The 26,661-nt window shown below is 42.1% G+C and overlaps 1 protein-coding gene across 3 annotated transcripts in view; it reads left to right on the top strand.

The window, feature by feature from the left end:
* LOC126418728 (fructose-bisphosphate aldolase) overlaps positions 1-26,661 on the top strand; it is a 140,232-nt gene that overhangs the window by 57,766 nt on the left and 55,805 nt on the right. The window contains exon 1 of one of the 3 annotated variants that reach the window (XM_050085634.1): positions 1,208-1,357. The exons of the other annotated variants lie outside the window; for them this stretch is intronic. The gene's annotated coding sequence lies outside the window, so the exon portion shown is untranslated. Of the gene's footprint in view, positions 1-1,207; positions 1,358-26,661 lie in introns of those variants that run through there. 3 annotated transcript variants of the gene reach the window in all.

Here is a 26,661-nt window from a genome sequence, read left to right as displayed (position 1 = left end):
AGTGCTTTATTTCTATACGTTGTGTACTATTGTTTACTAGACATCTACCTTCATGTAATACGTGGATACATTATATTTTTGTTTTTTTCAGAATACAGTTACAATGCAGCAAAGTAAAAATCACGTAGTGTCCGAATATTAAGGTTATTCACTGGATTTTGCTGCCCAAATTGCAAAATTCCTGCCGGCCTTGGTGCCCGAGCGGTTCTAGGCGCTTCAGTCCGGAACCGCGCCACTGCTACGGTCGCAGGTTCGAATCCTGCCTCGGGCATGGATGTGTGTTATGTCTCTAGGTTAGTTAAGTTTAAGTAGTTCTAAGTTCTAGGCGACTGATGACCTGAGATGTTAAGTCCCATAGTGCCATTTGAACCATTTTTTGCAAAATTCCTCCCTTGCTACTTTTAGTATCTCATTCTAAATCTAATTGTCGTGGTGTCACCGTTGTTATTTTGACTACACTCCATTGCCCTTGCTTTGCCTTTGTTGATTTCCATTTTATAACTTCATAGCAAACCGAGCAACGCTTCGCAATTGCTTAATATGTTTGGAAATTGGGTATAAGTCCTATATCCTTTTCCCCTTCCCTCTGTCCACCCCTCTCTTTGTCCATCTTCTCCTTCTCCCGCTCTGGACCTTTCCCTTATGTATTACATACATATTCAAGTGTTATATTAAAAATATATAGCTTATATCCGTCTGAATATTCATTAATGGATTGTGTAAAAATCTAAAGTAAATAGGTCAAGAATTTCTAAATATTTTTGGTAAAAACGTTTCCCATTTCCATATTAAATATATATTTACAAATTTTTTCGTTAAAAAGTATAAAATAGCCAATGTCTGTCCACATGTTCATTAGTGTGGTGCAAAAATGTGAAGTGAATTGGCTCAAGAACTTTTAGAGATTTTTTGGTACCGACGTTACATAACAACTTGTCTTTATGCTGAAGTATAAATTTTTCGAGACTTTCAGCATTGCGTTCAATTGATCTTCCAAGTCTTTTGCCACCTTTGACAGGATATAAAGTTTTCTTATTTATTCTTCCTTAACTTAAAATATCATAATTGCGTCATTATCGTGGTTAATACAAGAGTAATAGTATTAGCCGTGTAACGATATTACGTGCCACTCAGCCTTCTGTCGTTTACCGAAAACCTCGTTTCGATATGTTGAACCATTCAGGGAATAAAAAGGGATGTGTCGAGTCCCCTTGTAGAGTGGTGGGGACGGAGGCGATAGCCTGCGTGACGCAACATCCTGGGCGAGCTAAAGAGTGGTGGGCCGGTGCCCAGGGCCCCAGTTAGTGCGAGCCGGCTGGCCAGCTGCACCGGGTTACAAGCAGTACGCGGACAGCAGGTGCGTGCGTGGGCGGGCGGGCGGGCGGGCGAGCTGCTCTCATGCATGCAGAGTGACACATTGCACTTTCACCATTTCTCTGGCTCTCTCAGACAAGGCAAAAGCCTCTTTTTGCCGACAAGCGACTCGTGTTGTATGATAATGTTTGTCATATGCGCCTGTGACCTAGGTTGAATTCGTGAAAAATAACACGAGACTTGTAATGTTCAGTTGTAATATCAGGATTCGCCAATAGCGCTGAAATGGTAAATGATATAGGTATCTCTATGTGCAACTGAGTAAGCACTGTCAATCTTCTGCCTATTGCATTTCGCCTCAATTTATTGTGAAATGTTTTCAGTGATACAACGTGTCGTTCCCGGACTGTTGCAGTTGAGACTGGTCATCTGTCTTCCGATACAGTGTACACTTGTCAGTACAGCATACAGAATGCATCCGTGCTTTATCACCAAGTTGCTGTCAGCAATATGGACTACGTACTTTGCTACTGAAGATGGTTCTCAATACAGTAAGCCGAAAAGCGGATGGCTGAATAGAAACTGCACTCTTTCATTGCACATAGAGGTACGCTCATATTGCCAGTGCAGTATTACTAGCAACGATCGATAGGTCGCATATCAAGAAATGATTGCCGTGGCATTTTCTGCTGCAAAATGTCGCCTTCATGTGTCTGCGGTGGTTAGTGCGACGATAATCGTATGTTATAGGTTTAGCGCAATAACTTATACAATGAGCATTACTCACTGCGCGCAAATTACTCAGACTATATTCATCCAGAAAGAGAGGACTTTGCAACTTCCAATAAACTTCACGCGTAATTTCGAATCTTAACGAAACTTTTTCTCGCTGGCACGCCCCACAAAAGGAATAAAGAAAAATTCTTATCACTTACTACACATACCTTCTGCATGCAGTACACTTTGCAGTTAACTCTATTCACAGTTTACAGGCATTGTCTACATATACCCGTAAATGTACCTGCAAAATTATATTATTGTACGACACGTAGTTTGGGAGATACGACGTTTCATACATAGGAGTTCGATTCTGTCAAGAATCGAGGATAAGGATTTATTATTAGAACAAAAATTCGGATGGATCTTGTGTAATTGCACGAATTACTTCGTTTTTAGAATAGATGTAACTCAGCATAGTGACTCCCTATGTTACAGAAGATCACGATCGAAAATATATTTTCGTTTTGTGAAGTTTTCCAGACAAAAAGATCGTAGGATACCTGTCAGTATACATTAAATAAACCGTGGCAGTTTTCATCGGAATCATTTGTCTAAGGTTTCCGAGGGGAGGTAGGCAGATAAACGTTTAACGTCCCGTTGACAATCAGATCGACGAAGCGCTTACTCGAGTTGGAGAAGAAAATTGGCGTCTCCTTTTCGAAGGAATCGCTTCGGCATTTTCCTGAAGCTAATTAGGGAAACCACGAAAACCAAAATCTGGATGGCTAGAACGGAAGTTGAAGTGCCTTCCTCCCGAAAGCAAGTGCACTTTGCTAAGCACAGCGCCACCTCGCTCCGTCCCTAAGGTTGCTCCCTAAACCTGCAGGACCGAGCGAGGTGGCGCAGTGGTTCGATACTGGACTCGCATTCGGGAGGACGACGGTTCAATCCCGCGTCCGGCCATCCTGATTTAGGTTTTCCGTGATTTCCCTAAATCACTCCAGGCAAATGCCGGGATGGTTCCTTTCAAAGGGCACGGCCGACTTCCTTCCCCCTCCTTCCCTAATCCGATGAGACCGATGACCTCGATGTCAGGTCTCCTTCCCCGAAACAACCAACCAACCTAAACCTGCAGGAGGGCTGCTTCTTTGCGTACCATCTATGAAAAAGAGGGTGTTTGTAAAGTCCTCTTTCTGCAACATCAACTAAACAGATCTGGAGACATTAAGGGATACATAATGTAGCGTCGTTAGTGCAGTACGTCGTTATATTTGTATCTGACATTGGAAAAATAGGAAACCGTTTTAGTTTCGACGCCTAAAGTGTCTAGTTATGCGACGTAGGACACGTTAAAACATCTCGACAGTCACGTGTGTTACATTCTATGATAGATCCAGGCCTAGTCGACGAAGCTTGGCAAGTCTGTTTAAATCAGCTGTTTCGCAAAATGTATCAATCGGCTTTATCCCTTGGAGATTCTCGCGGTTGTTTCGAGCAACAGCATGGTACTCGACTCGTGGCTTGCCTAATACAAACCCATTAAAGTACAAAATCACTTGTTTCCAATTGCAGGTCAAAAGGGATCCAGCATTAGCGACGGCATCACTTTGGTTCTTCTGCGGCAGCCACGTCCGGAAAAAGGGGACGATTGACATTACCAGCTCATTTTACTTTTGGTTTATGTGCTACAGTTTGTTTTGTGTGCATATACTGCTTTGCTGCCCCTGCGGAGGATGTGTAGTAAAACCGGTTCAACGAGGGAAGGTCCCCAGGGATGAGGTCGACATTTGGGAACCACCTAACTGCGATCTAGGTTCGGGTCCCAGGTGTCACACCTTACAACAATTCACCCTTGTGGACCCTCGTATACGAGTAATCCGCACAAAAGAATTTCAGGATTTCTTATGAGCCTTGGAAATGCGATGATTTCTAAACTGGCGTCGTAGTCTAGCGGCGAAGGTAACTTGCCAGTGAACGCCTGAAAAAATATTAAAAATTTCCATAAAGTTCGGCTGTGATTAAAAAACACGAATTCTTAGTATGATAAAAATTGTAGGACAATAGAAGTATATTTTGATATGCAATTAATCATATTAGTTCTCATATTGACTTTATTACATTTTTGTGAAAATTAGTAAATTACATGTTTCGTTTGGCCTCTATGCATTGACTAACTGTCTTATTTAGATCCTTGAAACTTTAAATAGACATTAACAACATATCTACATAAAAAATAGACTGCAGTCATGTCATTTCAGTCACAATTTTTTATTCTAGAAATGTTTACATTTGATAACCAAAATTAAGTTACTTTTTTATAATCAATTAATATGGGTTTTGCTTCCTGTTGGTAGTACGTCAGTCTCTGTAGTCAGCGTTCCTCCAAATAGTATCCTGAAAAATCCCAAAAAAATTCAGACATCTAGCAAACATGTCAGGAAACTAATTCAAATTTATATTTCATCTGACTGATCTTTGTTGTTGCCAATACATTCCATTTGCATATATATATATTTGTGTTTCTGGTTTACATGTTCGTCTTCCCTTTTCCTTTTCGTGTTTCTCCTTGTTATTCTGGGCTCTTTAGTTGCTCCAGGGCTCACTTTTCAGCAGAACTAACTGTGTGTCTTTCTCAAATCTTAGAGGTGGTGGCAGATGCATGATAGCACAAAATGTTTTTGAGTTTCTCTTCTACCCTTCACAATACACCTCATTCCATACGCTAGTGAGATTTTTGAATTATAAACTCTTTCTTGCGCAATCAAAAAAGTTACTCAAGTTTAGTTAGTCCACAGAAATCACAAAACATTTGAAGCTTACTGGCCTGACATTCGTGTCTTAAAAAAAAATTGCTCTGAACACTATGGGACTTAACACCTGTGGTCTCAGTCCCCTAGAACTTAGAACTACTTAAACCCAACTAACCTAAGGACATCACACACATCCATGCCCGAGGTAGGATTCGAACCTGCGACCGTAGCGGTCGCGCGTTTCCTGACTGAAGCGCCTAGAACCTCTCGGCCACAGCTGCCGGCCCTGCCTTCAAGATCTTCTACAGTTGGACCGCCGTCTTGTCTACAGAACGCAAACAAGGCAATATACTTTACAAGACTACACAAAGCAGTCATGGAACCACATTCAGTCATACAGTATTGTCAGTCAGTTCTCTTAGAACTGTCGCTCTGGATCTCCAAATATGTGAGCTTTTTCTCTTGAGGCATCAGATGGAGTCGACATAACATCCAGTCTGTTTGTAGATGTACTCACACAGTCTCCACTTGTAATTCCCGGCGAAATAAACCGACTGCCGTAAGACTAACGTTTCCCACTACCAAAACATTTTCCGGAGGCATTACAACTCGCGAGAACGACAGAATTGCAACTACTACAAAAAATTTTGTAACGGAACTCCTTGCCACGTGATCATTACAATCTGCCAATTGTTTTAGCATCTTGAGCACGCATCAAAATAACGAATTAAGCATGTTCCAGAACATTTGCTTTGCGAACGCCCTTCAGTTGCCGGGAAGGGCGATAGGGTGCGTTTGCTTGTGGGCCTGGCATAACGCCAGGCAACCGCTTGCGACACGGTTGTAGACCAGCGCTACTGTTATTTGCGACAACTTGTTTACCGGCGACCAGCTGATAACAGCTGTTAAGCTAGCGGTTCACCACCTTGTAATGACCGGCTGTTTATTCAATGACAGATTATCGTGTTTAATGTGACTCTTATCTCCTGTATGAAAATCCACTCTCCAGTCAACGTTCAGCAAGGAAAGAAAAATGCCTTAATATTCAATAATAACTGTTATTGTTTAAGTGGCGTTTAAGCAACCCAAATTAATGTGGATTGTGAGAGTTTGGTGTGATCCACTTAACAACGTGTCCCAACTCGGCCAACTTTTGAATATATCATATGATATTGACCTAAAGCTGCTTCACATTGCGAAATATACACGGTATTCTCTTCGTATAACTCTTAAAATACAAATGCGATTCGTCCTGTACTGTTTTCAAATTATCACCTTTAAATAACTTGACTTACACATTATCGAAATGAAACCCTTTCCGCAGAAGGTATTTGATCCAGAACAATGCTTTGTAACGGCCTACGGGTAATTACTGTTATAATTTTTATTGGCTTTACAACACTTGCCTATGTTGCGTTGTGTTTTAGGTTAAGCTTAATAAGAATTTCTAATTTGACCAAATGCAAACACACATGGTTTCTGCCTGAAATTAACTATATGGTTAATCTAAAGTATAAAGTTAACGTTAAAGCAGAAGTACACAACTATATACTGGTACATCTCATCTAACATTACACACTAAATTTCAATGTACTTACTTTCAAAACGCAATTTTAAATATCGTTATCTTTAAATTAAAGTATTTAACTGCAAATTAACTAACTGTTGCATTCAAAGCTATCATAATGTCTAAGAACCTAATACAAAATTACTTGTGCTTTTCTAAAAACGTGAACAGTGAGATTTTCAGTGCGTTACTGTTTAATGCCTCAATTGAATACTTCCCTTGTCAGAAGTAGTGTCAGTACTTACGATTGAGGCATGAATAACCTTGAGAGTGAACCTGTTATACCTTTTTTGTAATCGGTGCACTCCCATTGTGATAATTATTTGTTTTCCGCTTTAAACTGTAGGTATTCCGTTCGTACCGTTGTCATACCATGGCAAGACCAAAACGGTGAGCCATTTTGTATATCTCCATCTTTACAGCAATACCAAATATCTTCCCTAATCACAAATCATAGCTAAACTTCTATGTGCTCTTAGAATGAGTTGGTCAGTGCAAATTTTCTACGCAGACCGTCGTGAAGTAGGAACAGATGGGTGCATTCCTTTAACAGTGCAGTGCATTAAGATATAATTAATTCAAATAGTAACATGCGTAATGTATACAACCTCATAAAAATGTTTGCATAGATTATCCTTAACAAGAATAGACAATGTCCATGTCCATGTTAAAACTTGATGTGGCCTCAAAGAGATAAGTCGAATACGCTGACATCGAGAGAACATTGTCACCAGGCGATTGGTTCAAAAATGGCTCTGAGCACTATGGGACTTAACTACTGAGGTCATCAGTCCCCTAGAACTTAGAACTACTTAAACCTAAATAACCTAAGGACATGACACACATCCATGCCCGAGGCAGGATTCGAACCTGCGACCGTAGCAGTCACTCGGTTCGAAACTGAAGCGCTTAGAACCGCACGGCCACACCGGCCGGTAGGCGATTGGTCCTTGAAGCCATATTCATTTCTCTGAGAGATGTTTTCTCAGAAGTGTTCACGGATCACTGCCCGTTCCGACGTGCTCCAACATACATAAAATTATTTCCTATAATTCCTCGATCTGGTGAAGCATGTAATATACAACTACGTCACGTTAAATTAAACTGTATTCGTATCTTGAGTGGAGGTAAAAGGTAGTGTGTGACGATGCTGTAGAGCTCGGACATTCACCTTTGCGTAGCAATGTTTTTGAGCTGCACAGGAGTTACACATCTGAATGGTGTGGCTGTGACCGTTTCTGAATATATGTATATAGAAAACGTACTATTTCGTGTACATCCATTACACCATACATAAACAGCTTCATCCTCATCGAGCTAACGAAGACCACGCAGAACGCAGTGGATGTTTGATTTTTGTGCATTTAGTTTCAGTGGTGGTCGACGAATTGATTTAACGGTGGCTATGTTAAAATGCATCTTACATATCGTCGATTATTTATGGGAGCTTTGTGGTTCTCCCCTCCTAGGCAGTCGCCACAAAATCGGCAGTCACTTTGAAGTTCGAGATCTATTTTTTTGGAGGGCGGAGCGTCTTTTATACGGGACATGGTATTGCAGTTGAAAAGCAACTGGTAGGTACAAGTAGGACAGTCTGATGTAGTGTTGCTTTCTGGTCGACGAAGCATTCACCAAAAGATAAAAAACCACTAGTTTTAGCTATGGTGGATTCAGATGATAATGAACCTTCTGGGACACCTAACACTCAAAATAATCTCGTTTTGTTTTAATTTCTGTACCTTCGTGTAATTGTTCCAACATTATTTTATCGCTGGAAGTTCGGTAAGCGTTTTATGTCACGACGACGACTAGTTGATTAGAGACGGGTCACAAGTGAAAAGCATACAAAGCCCACGTTTAGAAATGACAGAATTCTCTACTTAGCGAGCAAAAGAATTTCTGAGCAAAACAATGGACTACTACATTTAGCCTGCGACAAAATATTCAGTTAAAATTTGTCTTCATTTTTTATTGCATGCTACTGTTCCCCACGCAACCCAGAGAGGTATGTGCCTGTAAGATACGCGAAGATTCTACGATTAAACAATTGACAGATTTGTTCTTTGCAGTTAAGTGGTTCAGTTGCTTGTTCGTACAACGTACAGTACACAGCCCCCTGCACGTAATAGCGTTTCTGAAAGGCCATAAGTTAATACTGAAAATGTAGGATTTATTGCGGGAAATTGAAAGCATGTCATACGATATTTCGATCGTAACTGGGAAGATATTTTTTCTACTGGTGGAGAAAAGCAGATGATAAAGCACAATAAGAAAGATGGCGATTACGTGCGATTATATGTGTCCTTTAAAAATCCAGCTTGAAAAGACAGGCTTTCCCCAAGAGTGTGGTTGCTTTGTATTATACGAAACAGTGAGACGATCGTACCATTGACACATGTGCGTTAGTGAAAGTTGTCAGGCGTTTTCGAGGCTGTTGAAAGAGCCAGTGAAAAACACCAGTCAGATGATCTTAACGAGTTTGTCGGTGTAGTAAATATGGGTGCCCGTGAAAACAAGTTCCGGTGGCAAATATTTGGTACGCCGTAGCTGATCAAGTCAACAAAAAAAGTCTTCATGGAATGTTTTTGTTCATTATTACTATTATTGTTTGTTCGTTGGGACAACACGGTCCATGTTAATAGTGTTGATTCAGCATTTGCTTCTATTTCTTCCGCGCCTAAATTCTTTAGTCTTTTTGAGAGGATTTGTTTGCGATTGTTAGTCCACAGGGTACATAGACTTTTTTATGGTTGTTCCTTTGGATTTATCCCGTTCGTCACTTCTTTATTCCGAAAGAGACCTCTGTCGAAAACACCGTCGGAATTGGTTTCTGATGTTTGACGTCTTGGTGCTTGTGAACCGTAGCATTTCTATTTTGTGTTGAAAACTTCTAATATATGTTTTTAGTCAGCCAGTTTCCGTCAGTTCATTTCATATGACCATCTCTTACGGATTGTTTCTGTGAGTATTACTATTTTACTGTAAACTTTTTTGTTGGAACACCGTTCGTAATTGGATACCATAATTCTGCGCCCTTTATTCTCCAGCTCTCCGAGTAGTCCTTTACCGCTACTCAGGAACATGCTTCTGGCTGCGTACAAAGGTACTGGTTTTTATAATTCTCTAGTCGCCACCATGTTGGTATCTTTAATTGCTGGTCGCTCTGTTATAGTTGTGATTGAAGTCGTAAGGACTTTACGTAGTACCACTGAGTGAGACATCGATTCCGTTGATTTCAGTTTCGTTTAAGCGTGTAATAGAATCTTTCAGAGATATTATTTTTGCACGGTGAAGGTTTTGTACGTGACGGGGCAGGTTTAATGGTTTTTCTTTTTTTATCTGTGTTGTATCTACACACTGTAAAACTTTCAAACATGTAGAATAAAAGATGGATTTTTAAAAAATAGTGTGCATTTCTTCTGGAGTGACCCTCGTATATTTGTCCGCAATAAAAATTTATTTTTGGATAGTCTGATGGTCGCTTGTTTTGTGAGTAAAGGCTTTCTGTTTCAAATATTGTTGCTTTTATAATGACACAGTATTGTATACGTTCGTTTTGCGTTTAGTTTGTGTGTAAAGGCTTTCTACTTCAATATTGTTGCCATAATAACGACTCAGTATTGTATACGTTCGTTTCTCTTCGAAAATTTAGTCGGACATCCACTGAAGCATTATTTTCGCTGTTAGCGGGTTTCATAATTTCATTAATTTCTTTTTGGACGAGGTAACCGACGTTAACATCCATCCGTCAATAGACATATGAGTGAAATTGTATCCTCGAAAATCGTCACTCGTTTTTAATTAATTTTAGTCATTACCGTTAATTTGAATTTACACCCGTTTTTTAGAAGAGCGAAAGTGACATAGGTAGTGAAATTTTCTAGGCATAGGTTGCGTCTGAGCTATGCATTCAATAACACACGAAGCACATCAGCGTAGTGTAAACGCATAACCGTGTTGTACGTTCTTTGGCTGCATTGGATTACGGACAGAGTTTTGTCGTATATTTATGAAAACAATCTTCGGAAAGATTGCGATGATTGCATCAGTAATAGAATCGCACAACCTATTTACGGTCAAATCTAGGGCATTTCTACAACTCTAATTGGTAATTTTTATTTTAAGCCACATTTAATAATAATGGGCTTAGGAGTGTTATAGCATTTTACTTTCCAATGCATGTAACTGCTCGTAACACTTTGGTGAAATGTCGCTTTGTAAAGCAATATTGAGGCTGGAACCTCATCTTTTCAGGCATAAAAATCATCGTGTATAAACTGAGTACTCAAAGGAAAAGAGGAGAGCGGCATAGTATGATAATTTAACGGAAAGCGGTTTATAAAAGTTACTTTCACCCACTCTTGTGGGCTTACAAATAATGGTAGGAGCGTACGTCAACAAGCGAAATGGCTCTGCTGTTACACAATTTCAGTTACGACATAAATGTAATCAATTACTAAGTACTGTATTTCAACTAATCGATAATGATTTGACGTGGTGCGGAGAGACAGTGAGTGATATATATGAGCTATATTTAAAAAATAAAAATTTGTCGACCGCTGTGTTTTGGTTTGTAGATTTTTATGTCCGATACGTATTTCGGAGTTAAAGCTACCATGCTCAGGTTTAGAACAGTCACTTCATGATTTCCGCCTTGAAATGGTGAAGTAGTCGCACTTGCATGTTGTGAGAAACTGTTTGACTGGTGGCCTACTCCCCCTCCCCCACCCCTTGCAGTAGTTTTCATCCCTTGTTGCCGTCTCTCACGTTTAGCCATATTTCTTCAACTCAGGAATGATCGTTTATGATATTTGTAAGAGTTTCAGCTGTTGTCATACAGCAATAAAAATCCTTTATTAATTTTAGTTGGTATCGCTAATTTAATACCTAGCTGTATTACCCACTTCGGCCGTCCGCCGTTAGGCAACATGGCTTAGCATTGCAGTGAAGTACCCACATACGGTGTAAGGTAAGAAGATTAAGGAAAGTATTGTAGTGTGCTGTATTAACCTCATTGGCCTCAAAACTTATCTGCAAGGGCCATTTCTGCAAGCAATGCGCTTAGAGCATATAATAAGGAGAGGATGAGTTGAGCAGGGTAAACAAATCGTTTTGATGGGTACCAGAGAATCAGGGGAAACGAACAAGCAGTGTTAGCAGCCGAAAAGATCTGCAAGCAAATCTGTGACACTGTGTGCGACTTCCTTGCAGTCTACCATCTTTCTGTTCAGCTAGAGCTATATTGTGGCTGGCATTGGGGTATGTGGAGTGCGGATACTGAATCGGTGTGTGGCGCGCCTCAGTACCCTGTCACTCCGACGGTATCCATTCCCCGCGACTTCGCCTCCGAAAACGAGTTACTGGCATGTTCCATATGTCATATGAACGATTCTTTTATCGAAATTATGTGGAATTGGCTAATAGTTTTTAAGTAGAAATTCGTGAATGGAAAAGAAAGAGATGTCGAGGAGAAATGATTTTAAATTAGATTTAAAACTTGCTTCGCCACCAGTCAGGTATTTTACGTTATTGGGCAAATGATCAAAAAATTTTCTAGCTACATATTGAACTCTTCTGAGCCACTGATGGCTCCAACGACGAGTAATAAGGTCATTTTTCCGCCCATTGTTGTAGGTATGTACATTACTGCCCTTCTCAAGTTGTGATGGATTATTCGTGACGAATTTCTGTATGCTTAGCTCTTAGAAGAAGTAAGTGTGCACATAAAGCATGGATGCATGCTCTGCCGGTAGAATCCGCCAGTGTGGGTTGTTTGTGGCCTACTGATCGCTACACACCACTTTGTAACTGAGTACAGTCTTCCTTTGACGAGAAGGAAGACGCACATTGAAGTGGAGGCCTGGCTTGTATTTTAGGTGTCGAGTATTTTAAATCTTTTAAAATTTTGTCTAGTGTCTGGATTCCAGCCTAAGATTTTAGGTTGGAGGTTTTAGTTCGTTGCTTTATGGCTGGCGTACCCTTTTTTAGTCCCTTATCACAAACTACATTTAGCACTATTAACCACGTTCTCCACGCAAGAGATTTTAGTATAGTTGCTTAAGGTCTGGTTGTAGCGCGCCCATACCAATGTCCTCACCGCCATCATCTTGAGCTGAGTAATACTGCGAGTATATTCATTACATGAAGTGTTTCAGGCAAAAGATATTTCTGTGGCTTCTTAGAAAGAAGACAGACTGGCACGATGTGGTATCGTTCGTTGCATCAGAGCTTTGTTCTCGAGTGCCCTTCGCTAGCCTTTGAAAGTCAAACTGAGTATCAAAATAGCCCAGCGCAAGCGGCTTAAATGTCGCCCCGGCACCTGGCCCGTCTGTTGGGCGCAGACTGCAATCAAAAACGCTCAGTGTGGGGGCGTCGGCGAAACAACAAGTGGTGCAGGCGGCCGGCGGCTGCAACGCCAAGTGCCCGAACGTGTCTCTCCAACCCGTGCACCGAGTGCCTCCTTTTCTCTTTTAGGTAGCGGAAGCTGTTTCTGAAGGAAAAGAGAAAACCAGTTATTTACGTGGCACCCCTGCCGCTGGGTTGTCGTTATAGTCTGTGTAGTCGGTCGGTATCTGTATTACTAAACGGCTTAGCCGCTTTGTGGTTCGTGGTACGCCATTCAAGTTACAGGCTGCTTATCTAACGGCTTCGGGGGCAACGAAAATTTGATTGATCGGTATTTCTTAAAATTAATGGCCGAATTTAAAAAATTAAAATGCTGTCATACTCTACTCAGTAAGACGAGTATTAACTTAGAAACTTGTCCGTATGTCTTCAGGCAGCGAACTAACTTATTCCTCTAGCATTTGAGACTTTCAACAAATCTTACACATGAATTCAAACCATTACGAAACTTTTTCTCGCTGACAACCTCCCCCACTCGCCCCTCCCCCCCCCCCCTCCCACCCGAAAAAAGGTGAAAAAAGTTAATCGCTTATTGCATTTTCGTTGTTCATGTAGTAAGACTGGAAATCAAGAACGACGTTTTTTTATTTGTTATTTCTTTACCACTACCTCTGCAACAGATTTTCCAGATAGTATCCACGTATATCACGGATGTACCTGCAAAATTACATCACGGCACAACACATATTTCGGGAGATATGACGTCATTAACATTGAGATGCGTGAAAAACTAGCCCTTGCCTGAAATGGAGCGCAGGTTACGCAGAGTGTTCTCGTTCAGTGTTTGATAACTTCCAACAAACTTTAAACATAATTTAAAATCTTGTTCACGTTTGCACGTTTAACGTCTGATATTTGACACATTAACTCATTTGTGATTACTGTTGCTCGTAAAGAGTTACAGACTGTTCGCGGAACGCTGTGCGTGCCTGTTGCTTTGGTCGCGTGTCTCTCAGCGCGATAAAATCTCGCCAGCAAAGCGCGCCTGTTGCCGTCTCGTGTTGTGCAGACTCGCCGTCGTGGCTGTCAGTTGCGCTTGTTTCAGGCGTTACGACCAGGCGGCACGCGCAAGTTTGCGTGTGACGAAAAGTAAAATAAATAGGACGCGTAAGCATCTCACAAGGGAACCTCCTCATCGCATCCCCCCCCCCCCCCCCCCAACCGCCTCAGATGTAGTGGTAAGGCGGCCCAGAGGATAGCCCGCCAACAACTCAATACCAGCATGTAAACAGGAAGAAGGTGCACTGAACTATGGGGAAAAAAAAGCGAAATAGAAACAGTGAACGGGGTCCAACCTTAACGAGTGCAACATTGAGTACAACACCCATGGCGTCCTGGTTAAGCGGTCTCTTTTTGTAGTCTTGGCAATTGTCCTACTGTACGTTGGTTATAGAATGTAATTCATGTAATAAAAATACATTACCGTCGCAAGTAAATGTGGCGAATAGTGAGAGCAAGGGGATACCATATAGGCGTCTCACAGAAATGAAAACAACAAATCAACGGGTGTTACAGCAAAGGAATTAAAGATTCACAAGTTCCAAAACGGAACGCTGCTTCAAAAACTTTAGAAGGTATGTTTTGACGGAGCACACAGCAACTGAGAGATTGTGAAAGTGTTGCGTTCATTTTTTGCAGCTTATGTGACAAACTACTATGTTTACATCATTTCCTTGGGAGTGATCACGTTCACATTCATACGAACACCTATACCGGGCAAGGAGGCACACCTCATTCACTTCCCAGGCGTACAAGTTAGGTGGGTCGATGAGCGATTGTTATTAAACATGTACTCTCACTACTGCCGTGTATGACACGCCAGACGTGTTTTCCGGTCGAGGATTCGGTTGACTTGTCGCCTTGCCATGGAACGTTTGCGGTTCCCATTCGGGAGCCGCTTCCTTTCGGCTGCTAATAGAGTGGTTGTGCAGAATCAACTGTCATTATAGGTCCCTACCTTATTACACCTCGCTGTTGCGAATGGACGTTACACCACGTCACAGACACAAATTTGAAGACAGCGAACAAGGACAGAAAATTAAATAAAGGCATGAGTTAGATTTGAACACTGCTCGCGCGCCTCGCACCGTGACCACTTAACCACGGCGCCGTCGTTTCTTCTCTGCTCCCAATTTTGCACTTGTTGAGCTTGGACCGTTCACTGTTTCTATTTTTATTTTTATTTTTTTCCCCCCCGCGGCTCAGTACACCTTCTTCCTGCTTTCATGCTTGATCTGTGTTCAGTTTTTGACGGGCTGTCCACCCGGCCATCTTACCACTAAAGCTGACGGCTGTGAAATGTGAGCAGCACCTTCACGTAGCATTGGGCGGTGTTGTAAATATCTGACTTACATTCAAGTCGCATTCGTATTAGAGATCCTTTCTCGTTGCTGAGCGCGAGGGCTAGTCATAAAGTTTTGATTATCACCTCGAGGGGTGGGGGGGGGGGGGGGGGAGGAATCTTTGCGACCATGAAACTGAGTGACGGTGTTAGTCGTCCTGTACGTGTTCACACTGAAACGCGACACATTATTGCCATCGATAAATGACGTGGCGGAGAACTGTCTTGTAGGGGTCAGCATTTTCACGTCGAAAATCACCTCGTTCTGGAAACAATGCCACGCATGGTTCCTTCATACGAGGAAAGCGGACGGAGACTGATTGCCGTGTGAGGACAATACGTAGGGAGCGGCAAAATCTGATGGCCCAAAGAAGTAACATAGCTAATTCTGCCTTGCGTAGAACGAACTGGGGTAGTGTCTTGGAGCAGAAACACTCGCTCGATATGTCGTTGAAAAAGAAGTACGAGGCTTTTGCACAGGGGAGCTTGTTTCATCACTCGTAACTTCATTCCTTCTTTAGTATCCCTCTCGTCCCGTCACATTTTCCCGTAGTAATTTGATCTGTATTCCGCCATTCCTCTTCCCTCCTCCCCTCTGTCTCACTCTCAAGCAAAAGGGGTCTATGGTATCAGTGCTTGCATGTGCTTTCTCCTCCTCCTTCTTCTTCCTCCTGAAACTTCTGTGCTGGTCGTTCACAGAGCCTGTTGCAAGCTTCCCTTCTCTCCCACAATCACTCATTTAACAACTACTACTCCCCGTGCAGTCCACTTAGTTTCACATCATCCTTCATCTGGTCTCTTACATCTTGTTCGTGGTCTTCCATTTGGTATTCGTCCAGATTCTGTCCATTCTGGGGATTTTCTTATAGGTCTTTCCCATTCTTTTAATGTGGCCCAACCATTCTTTGTGCAACTCCAACATCCTGATCCATAGGTCAAAATTGGCAGATAATACGACTTTTATACCACGATATTTGCTTTGGCAAGTATTTTCCAATTTCTAATTATGTCCGATACACAACAATAAAGTTTCGAACAGTTTTCTGTTGCTTAAATTTCATCCTTGATGTTTCCTTTCTTGGTTATTTTTTTTCCTGAGCATCTACTTCTTTAATAATTTTTCCATTGTAACTGAAATCCTTAATTTTTCGTTTTTTTTCCTGCTGATTTTCCTTGCTTTACTTTTTGTTAAGTTTATTTCCATCCCTGCTTTGCCGCGCGGACTAGGGTGCCTTGCAAAGGTCCGTGCGGCTCCCCCTCCCCCCCGTCTAAGGTTAGAGTCCAACCTCGGGGATGGGTGTGTGTGTTGTCCTTAGCTTAAGTTAGTTTAAGTAGTGTGTTGGCTTAGGGACCGATGACCTCAGCAGTTTGGTCCCATAAGACCTTACCACAAATTTCCATGCCTGCTTCATCAATTACTCTCTGCAAGATATTTAATTGTTCTTCCAAGTTCTGATCATTTTCTTCCCAAATCATATTATCTACATGTGCTATGATTTCCTTGTGGTCTCCTGCTGCCTCTTGGCGAACTTTCCCAGGATGTTGTCCATGACTATATTAAAAAGCACCGCTGAGAGCACGCTACCTTGCTGGATCCCTCTGTCCGCTATAAACCATTCTGATTTTTTGCCCTCTATTATAACACGATTCGGGCTCTTTTTCTACATATATCTAATTCTCAGTTGCATTCATTATAACAATTCCAGTTTATTCAGACCTTGCCTTAGTCTTATCTCTTCCCTTCTAATAGTGCCATAAACCTTTTTTCTATCTATGAATGCAACTACGATGTCTTTCCCAAATTCCCCTTTCTTTTCTACAACCTGTCTGGAAGTAAATATGGCATCTGTAGTTGATCTTCCATGTGGAAATACTTGTTCCTTTTCTTTTAGTTGCGTTTCTATCTTATTCCTAATATTCTGTAAAATTATCTTTTCACAGATATCCACGCAGTGGAAAGTAGTGTTATTCCTCTTTAATTTTCCCAGAGCGCCCTTTTACCCTTCTTAAAGACAGGTACAACGATTGCTTTTGTCCAGTGATGTGCAATTCACGCATCTCTAGATTAAAATTAGTTGCTGTCGGTACTGATGTAATGTTGAATAGACAGAAGCGCATTGTCTGCTGTAAAAATACCCACAGTGGACTCTGACATCCCGGCGTACGGCAGTGTTACACACGAAGGGTCTGGTCTTTGGACCGGACAGAGGCGGATGCGGTATACCAATGATCTGGAACTGCTCGATAAAACAAGAATGCGACCCAGAGTTCCGGGTGCATACGCCATTGGCCCGATGACCTTCTGACCCGGACCAAACGGTTTGTACTGTTGACTGACAGGGCGGTTCAAAAATGGTTCAAATGGCTCTGAGCACTGTGGGACTCAACTGCTGAGGTCATCAGTCCCCTAGAACTTAGAAGTAGTTAAACCTAACTAACCTAAGGACATCACAAACATCCATGCCCGAGGCAGGATTCGAACCTGCGACCGTAGCGGCCTTGCGGTTCCAGACTGCAGCGCCTTTAACCGCACGGCCACTTCGGCCGGCTGCCGGTTCCTATAAGCTTCTGTTTCCTGCACTATTGGGGCGGTTGACCCCAAATCATTATCATTTTTCCTCTTTGTTATTTTAACTGACTTTAAGCTCCTTGCCACGTATGAGGAGATGGGATAAGAAACGGACAGTCGTATATTCATAGATGTCTAGATAATGAAACAAAAGTTAATTGCGAAAGTAACAGTGTTTGTGCAAATTTTCGTAGAGGACTGCCGAAGAACATGAATAGTAACATACGAGGCCTTCTAGTGACGTATTAGGAAGTCGTTTTGAGGGTATTTGTCCGGAGCGTAACCTTATATGGAAGTGAAATGTGGCCGATAAGCAAACCAGACGAGAAGAGAATAGAACCTTTCGAAAGTTGGTGTTAAAGAAGAATGATGAAAATTAATTGGGTACATTTAATGAGTAATGAGGAAATACTGAATGTAATCTGGGAAAAAAGAAGTTCTGATGCAACCTGACTAAAAGAAGGGATCTGTTGATAGGACACATCCTGAGGTATCAATGAATAGTCAATTTTGTAGTGGAGGATGGAGGGGGGGGGGGAGGTAAAAATTGTGGAGGGAAATCAGGGCCTGAATACAGTAAGCAGCTTCAAACGGATGTTGCGGTGGCTATACAGAGATAAGGAGGCTTGCATAACATTGACCTTCGTGGAGAGCTGTATCAGACCAGTCTTCGGACTGAAGAACAGATCAGCAACAAGTAGTGACGTGAACAGGTTTTATTTCACCCTTACCTTTCCATTTCAAACGAATATGAAGATAATGACTGGAGGCAGAAAGGTACACGCAGTATGACATTCGCATGTTTCACATAAATCGTTGGCGATGAGAACGGTGATTCTGTAGTACTGTCATAAGTAATAACAACAAAATCTCGCAGAGAAATGAAGTTTGTGAGCTAGTTTGAAACTCACAGATCGAATATCTGCAATTACCGGCATTACCTCATAATTTCAGGAATGGTAAAGTGCTTCAAGTTGCTATTTTTATAAAATCCACAGACATTTCGCTTATAATGTTTTGAAGAAACATCACTCACTGACCTAAGGTAGCAAAATCGCATTCTTCCATCTTTCTTTAATAACTGTAAATTATTTTTTTCCTACATCTCGCGCGTGTATCTTTTGTTATTTTTGTTGTGTATTGTTCCTACGATCCTAATTTTGTACTGAAATCATTGCTTTTGAGCACTGTTAACTCAGTTATACTAGGATCTCTGCGGCATTTCCGGTCCATCAGCAATACTTAGAATTGTGAAGTACTACATTCAGGTGCTGTACATATTAGACGGAATTTTTTCCGTACTACAGTGGGGCTGACGGTTCCAGTCTGCGCTCAAAATTTTGAAGACTTCTCTTGTTGACTTCAGGTGCTTCTAATGATGATTCTGCGCGGTTCCAACCAGACTCCGTGCAAAAGGACCACCTGAAAAAATAGTCTATCATTAACACAAGGAACCTACAGGAATCGCGCTGTGAGAGCTAGAAGGCCATAGGAAACGGTACACGGTACTCAAAGAGTTCGGCATTGGGCCGTTTCTGTTCACGATACATATGAATGTGGTTGGTATGTCGGAAACTCGGTGACACAATTTAGGGATGATAGCGTTGTAAGAAGATAGTTACAACGCCAGAAAATTCTAGTGAAATACAGGAACAATTGAACAGGATCGATGCTCCGTGCAGAGACTTGCAGTTGAGCCCCAACGTAAATAAATGTAGCACATTGCGCATAAATTAACGCGAGACCCATTACTGTTCAATTACGACATTGGCGATAAATCACCGGAAACACTAACGACCGTAATCTGGAAGTATCCGTCAAGAGCGACTTGTGGAATGACTATATAAAATACGGCAAAAATGCCGGGGCGAGATTCATTGGAAGAATACCTATGAAATGTAAGTTTAGTAAAAGTGAGAATTTCACAAAGATGCTTGTCAAACTACAGAGACAGACGGTATAAGAGGGGCGTTGTGCATCACGGAGGGGCCATATTGCCAAAGCTTACGCTTTCACAAAAGTCAATCGACAAATTACTACCTCCCACATAGATCGACCGTGGCGCCAAAACAAGAGAAATTGCAGGTCATACGGAGACAAGTCGCCCTTCCCAAGCACCATTCGTGAATGGAAAGAGTTGGAAATGATAGTAATGTCAGACATAACCTCCGCCACCTACCTTACCTCTTTCGCTACCAGTTGGACGCAGCTGTCCAACGACAGGTTATTAAAGAACCGTGAGGATTTGCCACATATTGCTGCCTACGTCAAAAATACCAGTGGGACACACATTTGCCAACCTTCTCTGCGTTGGTAAACGAAACGGCAGGAAATATTTTTTTCCCTTTTTGTCACTTCTGACTACGACATTAATTAAAATAGCGATACATTAATGACTTTCACAAAAAAGAAAAAAAAAGGTATAGTGAAAGGGTCAAGGTGGTTTGCGGAGTACAGATGTAGATGCTCCAGATCATTGTGCGACGTTGTCTGATTGTGCTTTTTATTTGTCGAGAAGAGTGGCGGTAATATTAGGAGCACAGTAACTTCTGCAAGTAAGACTAGATGTCTCCAGACCAATTACTATTCTGTATAAATCGTTTCCACTGTCTTGCCGTATTGTTTGCGGCAGTAGTAATTGTGCTGTGAGATTGTTTCTTATTGCAGTAACATAATTTTATTTATGCATTTAGAATGTTCGCCCATAATAATTTATCACAGGTCAAGATATCGGTTTCACAGTGACTATTGGTGTTTCTTATTTTGAACAACAGATATACTCCCTGTAGTTTTGCAATCATTTCACGGGCGACTTAAACAGCTATCACCTAAAGCCATAGTAAACCCTAAATCACTTGCGTCACTACCTTCCGACGCCAGCGGTTTTGTACAGGTTGCTGTAACTTCCTGGTTGCGGAACAGAAAGGCTGACATTGGTAACAGATGAGCCGCCTTCAGTACTTGCTGATCAATCGTGCGTGTAATCCTATTTGCCGCCAACGGCGCGGTTCAGGGGAAAAGCGGCTCAGGGAGTCGACGTGGCGGTACGCGGGTTACCCGCTGCTCTGTTCCGCCTATTTAGCAAGAAGCGGTGTCGCTTTTCGTTAGACCAGTGTCACCTCCCAAAGACAAACACTTTATCGAGTTAGGAGACTTGGCGGAACTTGCAGCGCGTTTCCAGTATTTAGTCCGATGTATCAGTACTCGTCGACTCCGGAATTCATCACGTCATTTGAAAGCTTGTGAATTACTCATCCTCACTACTACTCAACTCGACAGTGCAGGATTCACTAGTAATGTGTAAGTTACTTTTTGAAATTACCTCATACGTCAAAGAGGAAATCTGTTAACATCCAGACTTTCGTTGAATTAACTGTGGCGCCAGACAAGCAGCAGTGACATTACTAGTGCTGGGTAGGTTTCTTTTCCCACAGACTAAATTATATCCCACTTTTCACTGGGTTCTGAAACATCCGATTCCTTTTCTTTCTCAGAACGTCTCTCAGTATAACAGAACTGCCGTGTTTTATGACACGCATGTCTAACCATCTGTGCGCGGTTCCTCGTCATTTTATCCCCCGACTTGCAACAAATGTGGACAGTCTGTTGCAGAAACGTGTGTATTTTGCCACTGTCTTCGGTTACGGTGCTTCAGACACTCACTCGGAATGTGAGTCGTGTGTGGCGAAGGCTGCACCCCCTACAGTTCGGCCGCGCCGTGCGTTGAATTATTTAAGGCGACCACCTGATGGACGTGCAGTGAAGACGTCCGCTCACACCTGCGCTGCAGGCTGTGGTGGCGGCCGCCTGTTAACTGCTTTCAGTAGCCTTAATGGGGTCGTTTCTACTCGGGCCTAAGCCGAGTGTTCCAGTCGTGCACTGTTCTGGAAGGAATTGAACGAAAGTGACTTACCTAATACCGTGACACTCGTGCACCACGGTGAAGTCGCAAAAAATAACTAAAGTCAAGAACTGTCAGGCAAATCAACTAAATGTAGAGGTTGTCGTTTCAAATAAATACGGTTACACACAGCTTAAACTGGAAGTATCACGTAGAAAATGTTTTCGGGATAGCAAACTAAAGACTACGTTGTATTGGCAGAATACGTAGAAGATGCAGAAATCTGCTAAAGAACTGCCTGCACTACCTTTGTTCGTCCTCTTCAGGAGTATTTTTTCATGCTGCATTTGGACTGCCAGGGCTCGCCTGCTAGTAAGGAGTACTGCTGCACAGTACTGGATCCTTATTAGATAGGATTGACGTAGGATATCCAAAAAGTTCAAAGTAGGGCAGCTCGTTTTATCGCGAACGTGAGATGTGATAGCGAGTTGGCATGGGAATCATTAAAACAAAGGCGTTTATCGACGCAATGAAATGTTTTCGCGAATCTCAATCACTAACTTTCTCTTCCGGATGCTAAATATTTTCTTGACTTCCACGTCCACAAGGAGAAATGACGATCGTAATGAAAATAACTGAAGTCAGAGGTCGCACGGAAGCGTTTTAGTTTTCCCCACATTCTTTCGAAAGCTGAATATGCGGAAGTAATTAGAAAGTGGTCCTATAAATCTTCTGCCAAACACTTATCTTTTGAATTTCATAGTAATCGTGTCGCTGTAGATACTACTTACGCTCCTGTGCAACATGTACCATCGTAACAAAACTAAATTACGTGGATATCAATGCCTTCTCTGTGCCGGCCGGGAACTTTTCGTCTTTGCCTCTTACACCGTCATCCCGTAAGAAGTCAGTGATGTTAGTCTGGTGAAGCTGATCTCGTAGTGGCAGGAGGCTGGCAGGAGGACTGCGAACAGCAACATGCCTCCAGAAAGCGCGCCAAATAGACTTGATCGGATTCATGTCTGCTGTCGGGACTGTTCCATGAGACTGTTTGCTATTGAAGACTTCGTCGAGACATGTGTATGACCAAAAGTTGCCCGCGTGGCAGGTGTCAAGCTATTGCCATTGGCAACGCGTTAAGGTCGTACGGAAACATCAACGATGTTATATCTATTGTCTCGTCGTCGACGGCGAGCTCATTAGGGGGAAAAAAACCTTGGACACGGCAGGAAATTGCACGCGTCCTTTCTGGGAACTCGACGGAAAACCGACTCTAGTCGTCCTGCCCACTGCTCCATCTCACGGTGCACTTTTGCTCCTTGTGTCCCAGCGCCCGGATGTGCTGCTTTCGCGAGATTCCCGCATAGGTGAAGAAGACACGTGGTATCTCCCGGAAGATTTCACTGAGACAAGAAACACCCGCCATCTGGTGAACTGATTCTGTAGTATAGACAAGTGGAAGACGTAGAACAAACCTCTATGTGACCGTTTCTCTGTAAAGCATCCTAAACGTGTACTAACGGTTATTCTACGGTTTTGATTGATTACAGTAACTCAGCATTATTTTTGTAATCAAATAAAACTACGCCTATCTCCCGGAACGCGTGAAGCAATTTCAACCAAACTTGGTATTTATATGACTTACGACCTGTAGAAGTAAACTCTGCCGCGCGGTGTGACAGCGCGCCCTGAGCCGCCACGTCACGGATTGCGCGGCCCCTCCCGCCGGAGGTTAGAGTCCTCCCTCGGGCATAGGTGTGTGCGTGTGTGTGTTGGTCTTAGTTTAAGTAGTGTGTAAGTCTAGGGACCGATGACCTCAGCACTTTGGTCCCTTAGGAATTCACACACATTTGAACACAAACTCTTCAGGTAATCCCGTAGCACCCTTAGCAATGAGGTGGGAATCTGACAGAACCAACCTTAAAAAATAATAGAGAACAACGCCAGGTCGACCCCATTACTTAAGGGTTGTTCGGCTCGGTGGTGGCAGTCCCGATACTATTTAACTGTTGGAGTGGGTTGGTGATAGGAAGGAGTTACATGTAAAACATAACTCTGGAACGCTTGGAGAAATTTCAACCAAATTTAGGAAAAATATTACTTACAGTTCGAAAAAAAAAAATATGTGGGACTAGGACATTCGTGGCATTTCTAGAGGTGGGAGTGAGGTTAGGGGTGGGAAGGAGGTAATTTGTAAGTATATTTCTGAACTGAATAAATTTCAGTTAAACATAGATATAAAAAGATGACTATCTTTCGCAGCCTCTCTCCACCATGTGCAAATTCCTAATGCTGCGATGTCCTTCTCTATGTCATCTTTCCACCTTGTTTTACGGGGTCGGCCCAATGGTCTTGTTGCCTGGAGAGTTCCTTCAAATGGTTTCATGGTGATTCTGTTGTTTTCCATTCTAGCCACATGTCCAGCCCATTGCAGTCTCCTGCTTTCTAATTTCTGGATGATAGTGGATTGCTTCATTAACTGATAAATTTCATTGTTCTTTCGAATTCTCTATACACCTTTCTCCAACACAGGTCCCCGGATTTTTCTCATTACTTTTCTTTCGAAAACATTCAGTTTTTTCTCTTTCATTCTTTGTAACTGTCCAGCTTTCTGAATCGTACAGTGCTACGGGGCAGATGATAGTGTTGTATATCTTCATCTTTGTGCTGATTGACAGAGCTTTACGTTTTAGTGGATTGCTTAGTGAGTACAGACATCTTGACCCTGAGGCTATTTTTTCATTTATATCCATTGTTATCATATTGTTACTGTTGAAACGTGATCCAAGGTATTTAAACTGGAGAACTTTTGTGAATTTAGAGTGCTGGTCAATTTCAAAGTAAGGATTTGGTTTTATGACTACCTATGTCCATATACTCGGTTTTCTCTTGGTTAATCAAAAGCCCCATCCCCATTTTGCTGGCACTGTGCCTGAGAGATCTGTACATGTCTTTCAGTTCTTCTTCATTTTCACTCAGCAACACTATATCATCTGCATAAGCCAGGAGTTTTACTTCACTGTGTTCGAATCGGAGACCATTGTATAGATACAAATTACTCTCCCGAACCACTTTCTCTAATGCAAGGTTGAAGAGGATACATTAAAGAGCGTCTCCCTGTCGTAAGCCTGTTTTAATTGGAAAGGTGGGGAATATGGATCCTCTGAAATTCACTGCTGCCTGGGAGCCATCCATGCACTGTTGTATCATCCTAATGATTTTACACTTTCCACCTAGGAAAAATTACACTTGAGGTATGACATCCTGAAGTACAATACTATAACATAAATTTTTTTAAAAAATTGGGGTAACGTAATTCTAGTACTCTTTAAGGAGTGCTGCAGGGGAGAAGTGGTGAGATTCCCCACCCCCCACCCATCTCACTCCCATGGGCGTCCGCAGAAATTTTTCCAGAGGGTGGGTAAGACTATAAAAACTGCCATGTCTGGTGTAGGAGGATGTGGTAAAAAGGCAAGCAAATTACTTGTTTCGTAAATAACTCACCTTACTTCTCGACAGTCTCCCTTGAAGGATATACAAAGGATATACACTTGGTCCAGTGATCCTTTAGCTTTTTCATCCCACAGGAAAAATAAGTTCTGCCAAACTCAGCGAAATACTCGTTGACTGCAACTATCACTTCCTCATTTGATGAAAATTTCTTCCCAACAAGCCAGAGTTTCAAGCCAGGGACCAGAAAGAAGTCACTTGGGGATACGTCTGGTGAATAGGGGGGATTAGGAATCAATTCAAAGACCAAATCATGCACTTGCATCATCGTTATCGCTGATTTGTGAGATTGTGTACCATACTGGTGAAAGAGCATTTTTTGCATGCCAGCCTTGCTACTTCTTTTAGCCAACGTAAGTTTCGGACGCTCCAACAATTAGGCATAATAGGGTCTGGTTATGGTTTTGCCTCTTTCCAAGTAATCTATGAGGTTTATTCCTTGGGAATCCCAAATAACAATGACCATCATATTACTAGCTGACAAAATGTTCTTTGCCTTCGTCGGTGCTCTTTCACCAGCCTTTGTCCATTGTCTCCACTGGCGTTTTGAATCTGGTGTGTCATGATGGATCCAGGTTTCATCAACAGCCATAAATCGGCGCAAAAAGTCTTACGAATTGCGATTAAGCATCGCCAGACATGTGTTGATACGTTGTGCCTGATGCACTTTTGGTCGACTGTGAGCAATCGTGGCACCCACCTCGCAAATAGTTACGTCGTAGCCTATTCTCCGTGCAGAATATTATGCACTCGCTCCGATGAGATGACTACAGTCTCAGCCATTTCACAAAATTTTATTGGGGTGCTTGCACTACCATATCGTGGACTCTGTCCGTGGTTTCCTTTGTGGTAATTGCAATTGGATGGACAGACGGAGTGGGCTTCGTCTTCGGTGCTTGCCCCACCACGTTTAAATTCATTAATCCAAACGTAAATTATCTTCAATGACGTTGCACATTCCGCGTGAACTTCATCCATTTGTGTTTTGATTTGTGCGGCAGTCCAAACCCTTCAAATGATAATATTTAATCAGCACGAAACTCAGTTTTCTCTATTTTCAATCGCAGACGACGTACTGACCAATTCAGACGGCTGTCAACAATGAAGAATACGCTGTCATTTTTAAAATTCTTTATACGATTCTTGGAATAATCAAGCTTACCAACCATGGAGGAGCAACAAAAAATTTTCCATTCTTTCATAGAAATTTACCAGGCTTATTAAGCCAACCTCAAATCAGTCTCACTTTTGAGAAATGTCATGCCACGAGAACTAAAGTTTGTCTGTGACACAAAAAACTTACTATATTCCAGATAGTTGATGGTTATCCAATAAATATATGAATAAAAATTCTGTACTCCAGATTCCAGGGGTGGGGGAGTGTCCCCTATTAACCGCTGTCCCGAAGACCTTCCAGAAGACTGCAGATTTGCACGAAGATCTGCAGAGGAGTCGTAAACGGTGTGGGGTCTGGCAGTTGCACTTGAACGTAAATAAAAGTAACTCAGTATGCATACACAGGAGAAGAAATACACAACCATTAGTGATAACAAATTAGTTGAAACAATAACTACCATAAAAGTCGAGAAGTCAATTAAGTTGAATTTTCTTTTCTTGTGCTTCTGTCCCGCATCACCGCAAAGT

The sequence above is a fragment of the Schistocerca serialis genome, chromosome 9 (assembly GCF_023864345.2).
Source record: "Schistocerca serialis cubense isolate TAMUIC-IGC-003099 chromosome 9, iqSchSeri2.2, whole genome shotgun sequence".
Taxonomy (NCBI): Eukaryota; Metazoa; Arthropoda; class Insecta; order Orthoptera; family Acrididae; genus Schistocerca; species Schistocerca serialis.
This window is presented reverse-complemented; position numbering and strand designations above follow the sequence as displayed.